Source organism: Euprymna scolopes, chromosome 35 (genome assembly GCF_053919585.1).
Source record: "Euprymna scolopes isolate OS-2025 chromosome 35, ASM5391958v1, whole genome shotgun sequence".
NCBI classification, from domain to species: Eukaryota; Metazoa; Mollusca; class Cephalopoda; order Sepiida; family Sepiolidae; genus Euprymna; species Euprymna scolopes.
This window is the reverse complement of record NC_136516.1, coordinates 74866846-74879984: the sequence shown is the minus strand read 5'-3', so window position 1 is coordinate 74879984 and position 13139 is coordinate 74866846. Positions and strand designations below refer to the sequence as shown.

The following is a 13139-nucleotide window of genomic DNA, read 5'->3' as shown; positions in this document are numbered from 1 at the left end:
AGAAAATTCCAAAGTCTAGCAGTTCGAGAAGAAAAATAAACCTATTAGATTAGAACGCTTTTCGGCATCTAGGCACCTTTATAACAAAGAGATAGAATTCTGTTGCTGGTCGGGTTAGTCGGGATTATGTACGTCGAAGGGACACACGTGCTTTGAATTCATCAGAGCACATTCCATTAAAATATTTGTAAAACAAGCACAAGGATGCAGCATTGCGGCGATGGGACAGAGGTTGGAGCTTGGCCAATAGTGAGAAACCTATTAGATTTGAGACTCTATTAGAGAGTGAGAGACTAGTGGTAGATGCACCAGCCCAGATGTGGCAGCAATACTCCATGCATTTGTTATAAGGCGGACTGGCTTAATTGTCAGCTCGCTTTGACTTCCAGTTTCTGCTGTACAGTTAGCTGGATAATCAGGCATGGTCAAGCGGACAAGAAAGCCATTCTTAACATGGGGAAAGCGGAAGAGGATTCCAGGTTACCTGAGAGCAAGATAATGAACCATATCTTGCTTGTCGCCGTCGTCCCCTCGGCGGAGCAGAAATCGGGGATCAAAAAGAGCAGACAGTTGAATCATATATTTCGTCTTCTATTATATTGATCATTATTTTTTTTTTATATTAGATGCTAATTTGTCATCATATCTGGTCTATATTATTCTTATGTTAACTAAATGTTGTTATATTACGGAAATAGTGGCCAGTATGCAACTTATTAACCTAAGTATTTGTTTGAAAATTGTAACTAACTTTATATTCAATTTTATTTCCATGTACAAAATTAAAGGTTAAAAAAATATATTTGGGCATACGCAGAAAGAAATACAAATATGTTTTCAAGTTTAAATAACCATTTTGCATTTCAACTTGCCGATGTATGTTTGTACGCGTCATTCATTCGTCCAAACAAATATTTTAGTCGTTATAAACCATATTTGGCGTATGATTATTATTTCTTGTTAATTTCAGTGTTTAATAGTTTATCGGTTAAATATGTACACATAGTGAAAGGTGATAATGTACTTACGAATGTGTAAAACGTGATAACGTATGCACAAACATAAGTGTATGTGCAAGGTGATAACGTATGTACGATCATAATATATGCGTAAAAAGTAATAACGTACGCACGATCAGAAATGTATATGATAGGTGATAACGTACAACTAAAAATAAATGTGTGTGAAAGGCGATCATAGACGTACGAGCATAAATGTGTTAAATGTGTTTGAAAAGTGATAACGTATGCATGAATATGAGAGATGGTAATTTACATGCAAATATCAAAGAAGTGGAAGGTGATAATCTACATACGAACATAAAAAAAGACGTAGGTGAAAAGTGATAACGTACGTACGAACGAAAATGTGTGAAAGGTGATAACGTACGTACAGATATATATGTATGTGAAGGTTCCCCCTTAAAGAAAAAAACAAACTTGTTTTGTGAGGTGTGGAAAAAATGTATACACAAGGTCAACAATATAACGTTTCCGAATTTTTGAGATGGGGATTAATTATTCGTATTATTTCGATTATTTCGATTCATCAGAGTACTGTTCTCATCTTGAGTGTGATTTTCACAACGTTTTGTCGATGTAATCTCCGACAGCACCTTGTGGAACTCGGGAATGTTTCTGTCGAACTCGGGAATTTGGACGGAATTTCGAGCGGAACCCATTATTTACTTCACGGAGGTAACATGCTCTTGTTCCGTCAGCCATGACTAGATAGAGGTCCTAAATAATTCGCAATTATATTTTTCGATCGTCATCACTGAGGATTGAACCTTCAACCTTCAGTAGAATATCACTTTTTAAAATTTATTTTTCCAAGTACTCTAACCAGTGTGCCACGGGTCTTTAAGTTCAACAAGATACACCTGAAGAAGGTCGGAGGTTACATCAACCGAAACGTTGTGAAAATCACATTCAAGATGAGAACAGTAGTCCGATAAATCCAAATACTACGGTCAACAATATATTTGTTATAAATTATAATTTGCATTTTGTTTTTCACAAACGGGGCACTCGTAAAATACGCTCAAATATATTCTAATTCATGCAGATTTCGTATTTATTATTACAAAGACAATTCGTTTTTGATTATATTGTATCTTATATATAGTACTGATTTCAAAAGTTTAAAAAATAAAATGATTTGGGTGCCGTCTGCTAAAATCGAAACTAAAACATTTAGTGCCCCAGACGCGTTCCCTACAGATGTAGCCACCGAGAGATAATTAAGAAAGATTTAATATTAAACGACTTCAAGAAATGAATTGAATTTGAGTATTCGCACAAAGAAATACAAATATGTTTTCAAGTTGAAATGACCATTTTGCATTTCAATTTGCCGAAATATGTCTGTACGCGTTATTCGTCCATCCAAACAAAGATTTTACTCGATGTAAACCATCTTTGATGTATGATTATTATTTCCTGTTAATTTCAGTGTTATGTGACCAATAATTTAATAGTTTATCTGTTAACACACACGCACACAATTCTATTATATATATATATATATATATATATAAAGATGAATGTGTGTGTGTATGTGTGTGTGTGTGTGCGTGTGTGTGTGTGTGTGTGTGGTCACGAATAGACTCCTATATGGTTGACTATTTTAAAATACTGATTACATATAATGATATAAGATGTATCGAAACACAGGAATGGGCATGTTTGATCCTGCAGAACGGTGGTTCATAAAAATTGTGGGGTCTGCGTTCGCGCCTGGTCCACAAAGTATGGAAAAAAAAATGAAAAAAAAAAGCGTTTACAAGTATTTTTGATATAGATGTACATAAGAATACTTTGATAAGTATGTTTTAACTTAAATAGGGATGGTATAATAAAATTGTGGGGTCTGCGTTCGCGCCTGGCTTCCATAGAATGGAAATAGGCACAGACTTTAATAAAGACTTTTCATATCTATCTGCGTAAGTATACTTTGATAATTATGGTTCAGTTTGAAGAAATATGTTATAATAAAATTATGGGGTGTTCGTTCGCGCCTGACCTCCATAGAATGGAAATATGTCACAAAGTTTAACAAGGTTTTTTAATATAGATCCACAGAATATTGTGATAAGTATTTCAGTGTGAACAGGTATAGTATAATAAATTATTGGGTTTATCTATTTTATTTTTACTTTTATCATATTTTGTTTCGGTTTAGATACCCGCGAATTCGAAGCTATCTCTTTACAACCCTTCCTTTTCATAACCTATAAGACTTTAATAAATCAGAGTCCATTTTCTGTAGGCTGTTTTTGAACCTAGTCAACGACGTGTACTTTTGCTAGTATATATATATATATATATATATATATATATATATATATATATATATATATATATGCATTGGAACTTCTAGAGATGAAAAATCAGCTCACAAACGTAATGTCATTTTTTTTGTCCCTGCATATAAAATATTTTCAGTATACGAAAGATACGATTATCAGAAACTATTTTTCAGGAACCAAATTCTTCGAAAATCTTTTAAAAATCGGGGTTTTATTCGTTTTTTTTTTTTTAGCCATTTTCTGGAAATATGTGTTTCTGGAAAACATTTTTTTATTGGACTTGAATTCATTTGTTTCTACTTAACTCCCATTTTAAAAATTATTTTAAATATTGAACAAGTGAATCATACATGGTCCATCGCGAGTGCACAGTGAACGAGGCACAAACAATGACTAAGTTCAGCCCTCTCCCATTTATCTCCCAAAATCCCCGTCAAATCCTGCAAATATCAAAGATGCAAATATCAAAGATAAGTGGAAGGTGATAATCTATATACGAACATAAAAAAGACGTAGGTGAAAAGTGAGTCCACTCTCCTTTTGTCGGGGGGGGGGGACCAAAAAAATATGTATGCATTACAATTTTTGCCACATGATAGAAATATAAACTGAAAAAAAGTTTTTTTGTTTTAATTTTTAGCGTTCATCCTCTGACATTCCTGTAAAGAGTGAACGAGTTTGTTATGAAATCTGAAAGTGTATTTTTATGTAAGATTTACCGAGGCAGACAAAATAATTGTAATTGAATATCTAAGTACACACCTAAGTGTGCCGCGAGGACATAATTCACGTAACACTTTAAATATATCCCATTTTTATAAAATTGAAATCAAATGTCTAAAATACTCTGGGGCAATGGAAGGCAATGGAAGTGTAGAATCCCACTATGTGCAGAATATCTGTTCACCCCCACATCTGAGTGACACATTTGGGCAGAAAATCCACTTAAAACTTCAAACTGGTATATCCGATTTTAATGAAAATTAAACCATGTGTATAAGACAGTTTTCCAACATTTCAGCTTCTTCCAGGAAGTGAAACGAGAGACAATAAATACAAAAAAAAAAGTAACGTGATGATGATGATGATGATGATGATGATGATGATGATGATGATGGAAACCTTCTGTCTCGTCAGACAATGGTTTTCTGCATCTGGTATACTGCGGCGTCTGCTGTGACTATATACTTCGAAGCTAGGGTTGCTTCTATAGATGCAAGTCTAAGCGGATGATAAGGAGATCAAGGTTTGCCCAGTTACGACCCCCCTTCTTGGTGTTATGAGCACAATGAAACGTACACAATGAAACGTACACAATAGAGATTTTTGTTAAATCCCAAGCAACGTCGATGTGTTCCTGCTAGTTCAGAATAACGTTTAGGAAGTGCCTGTTTTTTTTTTTAAGCCTAAAGAATCATTAAAACGAAATATTCGTTTAGAAATTTCGGGTAAACACAATACAATCTCAGAAATCCACCGACTCTGACAAGATCCGAAATGCTTATTACATAAGTAGCGAACGATGAAAAAAAAAAGGTTTCGAATGAAGCAGATTTAATTTTTTTCCATCACATTTTCCCTGTTGGCAATGGTTTCAACCATTTGTTTGATTAAAAATTCGATAATATGCGTAAACGCTTACTTTCTTAAGTAATCTTATGATTTTGACCAGGACTATATATATATATATATATATATATATATATATATATATATATATATATATATATATATATATATATATGCAGAGATAACGGAAAGACACAAGCTGAAGCATATTTGTAAGTTTTATTAATAAAACTTTCTCACCTGCTTTAGCTTAAGTCTTTCCGTTACTTCTGCATTGTACCGCCTTCTACACACTTCATTTAACTATATATATCTATAATATAAAGCTGAATGTCTGTGTGTGTATGTGTGTGTGCGTGTGTCTAGTCACGATTGGGCCACCTTCGTGGTCTTCGGGCCAAGATCAAAGTGTAGTATCTGACCGGCAGATACTGCAAGCAAAGACCAGATGTGGGGGCAACCCCACATACCTGACCTTTAACCAGCTCCCATTTCCCACCTCTCGGGAGCTGGTCCCCTTTTTCCCTCCCCCCTCCCCTTCACTCCTCATGTTAAAAATTGGCCTTGTGCCTAATTTGCTCGGTGGGGGAGCAAATGAATACCATCTGTTCCGGCAGATACTGCAAGCAAAGGCCATATGTGCGGGCGACCCCACAGATAAGACCTTGGTCAATGTAGGGGCAACCTTTCATACCAATTGTCACTATCCAGCTCCCCTACTCCCCGGGGAGTTGGTTCCCATTTCCCCTTCACTCCTCATATTAAAAATCGGCCTTGTTCCTAATTTGCTAGGTGGGGGAGCAAATAAATACCGTGTCTGGTCACGACTAGGCTCCTATATGGTTGACTATTTTAAAATACTGATTACATATAATGATAGAAGATGTATCGAGACACAGGAATGGGTATGTTTGATCCTGCAGAACGGCGATTCGTAAAAATTGTGGGGTCTGCGTTCGCGCCTGGTCCACAAAGTATGGAAATAAAAAAATAACGTTTACAAGTGTTTTTTAAATATATATGTACATAGGAATACTTTGATAAGTATGTTTTAACTTAAATAGGGATGATATAATAAAATTGTGGGGTCTGCGTTCGCGCCTGGCTTCCTTAGAATGGAAATAGGCACACACTTTAATAAAGACTTTTCATATTTATCTGCGTAAGTATACTTTGATAATTATGTTTCAGTTTGAAGAAATATGTTATAATAAAATTATGGGGTTTTCGTTCGCATCTAGCCTCCATAGAATGGAAATATGTCGCAAAGTTTAACAAGGTTTTTTAATATAGATCCACAGAATATTGTGATAAGTATTTCAGTGTGAACAGGTATGGTATAATAAATTATGGGGTTTATCTATTTTATTTTTACTTTCATCATATTTTGCTTTGGTTTTGATACCCCCAAATTCGAAGCTATCTCTTTACAACCCTTCCTTTTCATAACCTATCATACTTTAATAAATCAGGGTCCATTTTCTGTAAGCTGTTTTTGAACCCAGTCAACGACGGGTACTTTTGCTAGTATATATATATATATATATATATATATATATATATATATATATATATATATATATATACACTCTCCCTATCATTTAAAAATTCTAGAGACTATTTTTATTAAGTCTTTGAGACCTTCTCTTTGCAAGCAATAAAAAAATCTTTTATGAATTTATTTAGTCTCTATGTAATTTTTTCCCCCGTTTATTTTTTTTCCTCCCCCATGACTTTTTTTTTTATTAATCGTATTTTCCTCGATTTAGCTCTGTCGAGCGAGGAACGAAACCTGGTTTGCTAATCTTTATTTTCAGTTTTTATTTTTTTTAATCAATATGTTGATTGGTCTGTATTTAGCCATTCTTAAACTCTCTACCCTCTGAAAAATTTTCATATATATATATATATATATATATATATATATATATATATATATATATATATATATATTCCAGGTAGAAATATATCCAAAAATTAAGAATAATTGTTCTAACATTAATGTAAGAACATTAACCTTGCTTCACACCAGTCATGGCATAGTATATTTTCTCTCCTCTAAAATGAAAAATGGTCTTGAACTCTTTTTAATTTTTAAATTTTCTTGTCTGATGAGATAGATCATTTATCATCGAAATGGTCTGCACATCGTAGCAAGTTGCAACTGTATTTACATAAAGAATAATAAAAACTATATATATATATATGTATATATATACAGTTGTGCCCGATATTATTCATACCCCCCCTTGAAAATTGAGTTTATTAGGTGTAACTTTGTTAGAATTTATTGTTTACGTCCATATTGATACATATTCTTAATAAACCTCTTCTGATCATTTTCGTCATTTTAAAATCTCGGGATACTTGTAATAAAAGAAATATACAGCTATTTATAAAATCTGCAATGTTCAAAAATAATCATACCCCCTTATTTTTTCAGTATTAATCGAGTTTCTGACTGTTTGTTTCCTGTTTGATTCTTATTTTGAATGCTTTTATACAACCTTTGATTAATTTCATTTCGTTTTTTGCATTTTTCAGAAATTAAAATGATATCAACTGAAAACCAATAAAAGAATAAACATTATTAGAATGGGGAAGAAAAAAGAGCTTAGTAATGATCGTAGGACTAAAATTGTGAATTCACATAAGGATGGTTTAGGTTAAAAGTCAATTTCCAAGAAATTTTAGGTCCCTACAGCAACAGTACAGAGCATCATCAAAAAATTCCAGAGCCACCACACAACAAACAACTTGATTGGTAGAGGAAGGAAAAGGAAACTGTCTGCTAGAGCCACCAGGAATATTGTAAGAAGTGTTAATGCAAATCCAACCACCACTACTAAGGACATTTTAGAAAATCTGGAGTCTTCTGGCATAAAAATATCAAGGCAAACATTGCAAAGGACTCTGCATGAAAATGGTCTGAAAGGAAGAAGACCAAGAAGGACTCTATTGCACACCGGAAAACACCTTGCAGCACGTCTAAAGTTTACTAGGAACCATGTGAATTCTCCAGAGTCCGTTTTCTCAAGTATTTTGTGGACTCACGAAACAAAAATTGAATTGTTTGGCCATATGGATGCTTCTTACGTTTGAAGGAAGAAAGGAGAAGCTTACAACCCAAAGAACACCATACCCACGGTGAAACATGGTGGTGGTAGCCTAATGTTTTGGGGCTCCTTTTCGGCTAGTGGTCCAGGTAGTTTGGTCAAGATAGATGGAACCATGAAGAAGGAGCAATATTTGGAGATACTCCAGAAAAACATTAGACAGGATGCGGAGAAGCTCCATTTAGGACCAAACTGGGTCCTTCAACAGTATAATGATCCAAAACATACTGCCAAAATAGTCAAGAAATGGTTTGAGGATAATCAAATTAATGTTTTGGAATGGCCTAGCCAGAGTCCCGACCTGAACCCTATCGAAAACCTCTGGCACATATTGAAAACTGAGGTTAAAAAGCGGAAACCTAGAAATTTGAGGGATTTGGAGAACTACTGCATTGAAGAATGGTCAAAAATCAGTGTTGATGCTTGTAAAAACCTTGTTGATAAATATCCAAAACGGTTACAGGCAGTTATTAAGAATAAAGGGCATGCTATTGACTATTAGTAAGAGAGGTATGAATAATTTTGAACTAGTGCCATTATTGTTTTTCTTTGTATAATGTTTCAAACTTGCATAATTTATTTATTTGTTGAGTTTAAATTAAATGCTTATGCTTGATTTATTGTTTGAAATCCCTTTAATATTGTCTACCTTCTGGTTTGAGCAATAATCTTATAGAAATCTCAAAGATCCGAGGGGTATGAATAATATCGGGCACAAGTGTATATATATATATATAAAATCACCTTACATACATACATACATACATACACATATATATATATATATATATATATATATATATATATATATATATATATAATCACCTTTTTCTTCACCCTATTACCTCTGTTCCACTATTCTTTACCAAGTAAGATCTATAACTTGTAGTTTCATCAAATATTTTTGCAAGCAAAATCCGATCTCGCATTTTGCTAAATCTTACCCTCTGATGAGAAGGACAGTATTTATTCGAAACTCCGCGGAGTAAGAACTATCCACTGTTTTGTGCTTCCTTTTTAACATTAAATATTTTTTTGGACTCTTTTTCAAAGTGTTTTTTTAACATAGTTTATTAACTACTTGTTCTCTCTCACACACACACACACACACACACACACACACACACACACACACACACACACACACACACACACACACACACACATATATATATATATATATATATATATATATATATCGAATACTTACCCAGCAAATCATGGATGGTTTGCTATATAAAAAAAATTGCACTTGTGCATTTTAGTTTTTGAGGACAATTTTGTTGTTCGCATTTTTGGAGACTTCCACTCGGAACAGGAGGAGACAATTCAAGAATTTCCCCGAAAAGTTTCGCGTAACTTTTTGGTAAAAACAAAACAAGCACACTAAATTAACAAAGTTACCATCAAAGATTCTATTATTGGTTTCCCCGATATTTTTCTAGTCAAAGTTCTTTCTAGAAAAATATCAAATACTTACGGGAGGGACCACGAGAAGGTTGTCAACACCCGAAGTGAAAGTGACTGTTGTGGAACGAACTGGATTTGAACTTGGAACACCCAGGTCGTCAATACGTGTCGTTAATCACCTGACCACCATCACCTCCCACTAACACAATAACAGAAAATCAAACATTAATTATTTAAACATTTATTAAATTCCAAAAAAAGATCCTATAAAATAATTATAATTTCGAAATAAATTACGGCACTTCTGCAGTATATGGACGTGGCAATGTTAGGGGTTGATAGCTCTAATTTCTTCTTGGTCAAATACCACGGCAAATAAGCGACAAACAAGATTTTTTCCGGACACAAAAATATTTGAAAACAAAAACATATTGTATAAATAGTCTATCAATATTATAATTGTAAAAATAAAATCAACATTTATTGAAAATCTATGTAAAAAAATATAATTTTAAGAAAACAGTTTTGTAATTAAAGCAGTATTGGATTTTTATAAAGTAAAATTGTTTTTTTTTTTTCGAACAAATTAATAATTTAAATGAAACATTTTCCGAATTAAAGCAACATCTTCAGCAGAATCCGTCACTGCTACTATTGCTGGTTTGCAGTACCATGTTTTGTTCACATTGACACTGCTCCCTGGCCATGTTTTGTTCACATTGACACTGCTCCCTGGCCATGTTTTGTTCACATTGACACTGCTCCCTGGACATGTTTTGTTCACATTGACACTGCTCCCTGGCCATGTTTTGTTCACATTGACACTGCTCCCTGGCCATGTTTTGTTCACATTGACACTGCTCCCTGGCCATGTTTTGTTCACATTGACACTGCTCCCTGGACATGTTTTGTTCACATTGACACTGCTCCCTGGCCATGTTTTGTTCACATTGACACTGCTCCCTGGCCATGTTTTGTTCACATTGACACTGCTCCCTGGCCATGTTTTGTTCACATTGACACTGCTCCCTGGCCATGTTTTGTTCACATTGACACTGCTCCCTGGCCGATAACACTGCATTAGCCTGCAAAAAGTCAATTGTTTCTCTGGTGTCCGACGTACACATTGCAATATCGAACATATTTAGGAAATTTACACCCATTTTAAGAAAGTTTTCGAAGAATTTCCCCCAAAATACGAGTTATCGCCCCTGTTCTTTTACCTAGAAGCGCCACCTGGCGACAGTTTTATGGAACACGCAAATTAATTACAATAGGCATTTTGTGTATTTTTTTCTGAAATGATTGAAACTGGTCATTACATGGGCATGTATGACTAAAAAAAAAAAAAAAAAAAAAAGAAAAGAACGATTTTTTGTTACAAAATTAAACTTCTGTAATAAATAAAAATGGTCATTTAAATTCATAAAAAGTTTTGAACAGTCATTATTGGAAAGTGTGACATTTTTTTGAACGAAGTTTTTTTTTTTTCAAAATTTAAACAAGAACTTCTTGAATGGTCTCCCCTTTTCTGAGTGAACATTTTCAAATTTTTTTTTAATTTTAACGTAAAATGTACATGAGCCAAAAATCATATTATTCATTCAACTTTTTTACGGAACGCATCTGCTACTTATGCAGATTGGTGATCTCTTAAACTAACACATTTCAGATGAAAACATTGTTACGTACTTACGTGTGATGGCGAAATTGGTATAAATTAAAAAAATCATGGAAAATGATCCAGTAGAAAGCAAAAATAGAATTTATCGAATAATCGAGTTCTATCATATGTTTTTACGTGGAAAAGTTGTTCAACCAATTCAGTACGACAAACTGACTTATCTCCCTTGGCGTAAATTTACTTAAATTACTGATCCGCCATTTATAAACGCATAATGCTTGAACGTAATTGTTGATGATTTTTTTTTTGTTAAAAATACATATACCACATCTACTGGATTTTTCGTATTTCGTAACTTTTGGAATTTATACTAATTTCGATATGTCACATAAGTAAGTAATAATGTTTCCACCTGATATGCGTTGGTTTAAACGATCACTAATGTACGCATGCGCTATGCATCTTTATAATTGCATGCGGCCTTGTGTTATTTTTTCCGTGTATGCAAATATTTAAAAGGTCACCTCAAACGTTAATTGTAATCACTTACTTGGTTTTCTTGAAACCCGTTTGACGTATCTGTGCGGGCAAGTCAGATCCAGGTATTCCGCGTTACGCGGTCTGAAATTCTCGTAGTCGACCTTTGAGAATATCGAACCCGGCGGTTGGTCAACTGGCCGGGTTTCGTGCCATCGAGGGCTTGAGTACTCGCATGGATCTGGCGTTTCGGTTCGGGCTAAAGAGTAATCCGTCGAATAGCCAAACATAGGTACGCTATGCTTTGAGCGATGCATGTTAAACAAAGAGAAGCAAAAGACAACGAAACAGCATGGCGGCCGATTACCGATAATGGAGGCGCACGTTCACGGCCTTCTGACGCATGCGTACACGGGTCCAGTGACCAGTAAGTCGAGTGTATCTATTAAAAGATTTCCATAACCTTCTCATTATTACAATAACAAAGAGTTGCAATGTGTGAGAATCTCACATGGACGACAGCCATTTATTTAATAATGACAACGGACACAAGCGACTCTTGTGAAGATAAGAAAGGGGTGGTGGTGGTGGTAGTGGTGGTGAAGAAAAGTGGTTACTTCAAAAACAAAAACAAAAAAAGTACTGCGCCATTATTTAAACATGACTGCCAGGCGTAATCGGATGATTTGCGTTTTCGACGAGGTTCATTAGATTATCAACTCATTTATCCCCTTGAACTGATTCAGCATGTCTTCTGGTAATTTTCCAGATTAGTCAACAAAGCAAAAATAGAGATGAAAAAAATAAATACCCCCAAAATAATGTTACCTAATGCAAGATAAGTTATTATTCTATCTACATGGACAAGATTTTTGTTTCAACTTATTTTAAAGTGTTTTTTAAATAAAAAAAAACAAAGGTAGTATCGAGTTAGAACGAAAAAGAAAATGGTGGTCTCATCCGAGCTTCGATAATCGAAAATCGAACAAAAATAATGATAGAAACACATCCAAATAATGTCACCAATCGTTTGAAATGTAAATTTCTGCCAGTATTTTGTTTAATTTTTGATTTTCGAACAATTAAGGAGATCGCCATTTTGTTTTTCGTTCTAACTCGACAGATTTTACTCTATTTTAATTTTTAAGTAAATAAACAAAATAAAATAAAAACAGCATTTATTTATTTATTTTTTTACTTCATCCTTGTTTTGTTGGCAATTCAGGCTAAAACGTCTTCTTCTTCTTCTTCTTCTTCTTATTATTATTATTATTTACTCACTAGGAATATTCACACAAGCCATCATAAAAGATTGCTTTTTGAGAACAACTTGTGGTGTTCCCTGTAGTCTGAGTGACAACAAGTCTCCCCAGATTTCCAGCACTCTCCACCTCTTCGATAACCTTTGCAAAAGAATTTGCGTTATCGTAACAGCCGCTTACCATTGATTTCTCGTTGGCGGCGACCATTGGTCTTCATTGGAAGTTAAGTGGCAATAAGCCTCCTCAAGGTCTCAGTCCTCTTTGCACTCCTCCATGTCTGGCTAGTGCATTCGCTCCTTGGTTTTTCCATCCTCCTTGATCCTCATTATTTGGTGTGATGCCTATTTATAGTTACACTCACAGAAAAGGGG

The 13139-nt window shown here is 34.4% G+C and overlaps 1 protein-coding gene across 1 annotated transcript in view; it reads left to right on the top strand.

The window, feature by feature from the left end:
* Positions 1-3950: 3950 nt before the first annotated feature.
* Positions 3951-13139, top strand: part of LOC145259939 (peptidyl-prolyl cis-trans isomerase B-like) — a 120270-nt gene continuing 111081 nt past the window's right edge. The window contains exon 1 of the mRNA XM_080117903.1: positions 3951-4006. The gene's annotated coding sequence lies outside the window, so the exon portion shown is untranslated. The remainder of the gene's footprint in view (positions 4007-13139) is intronic.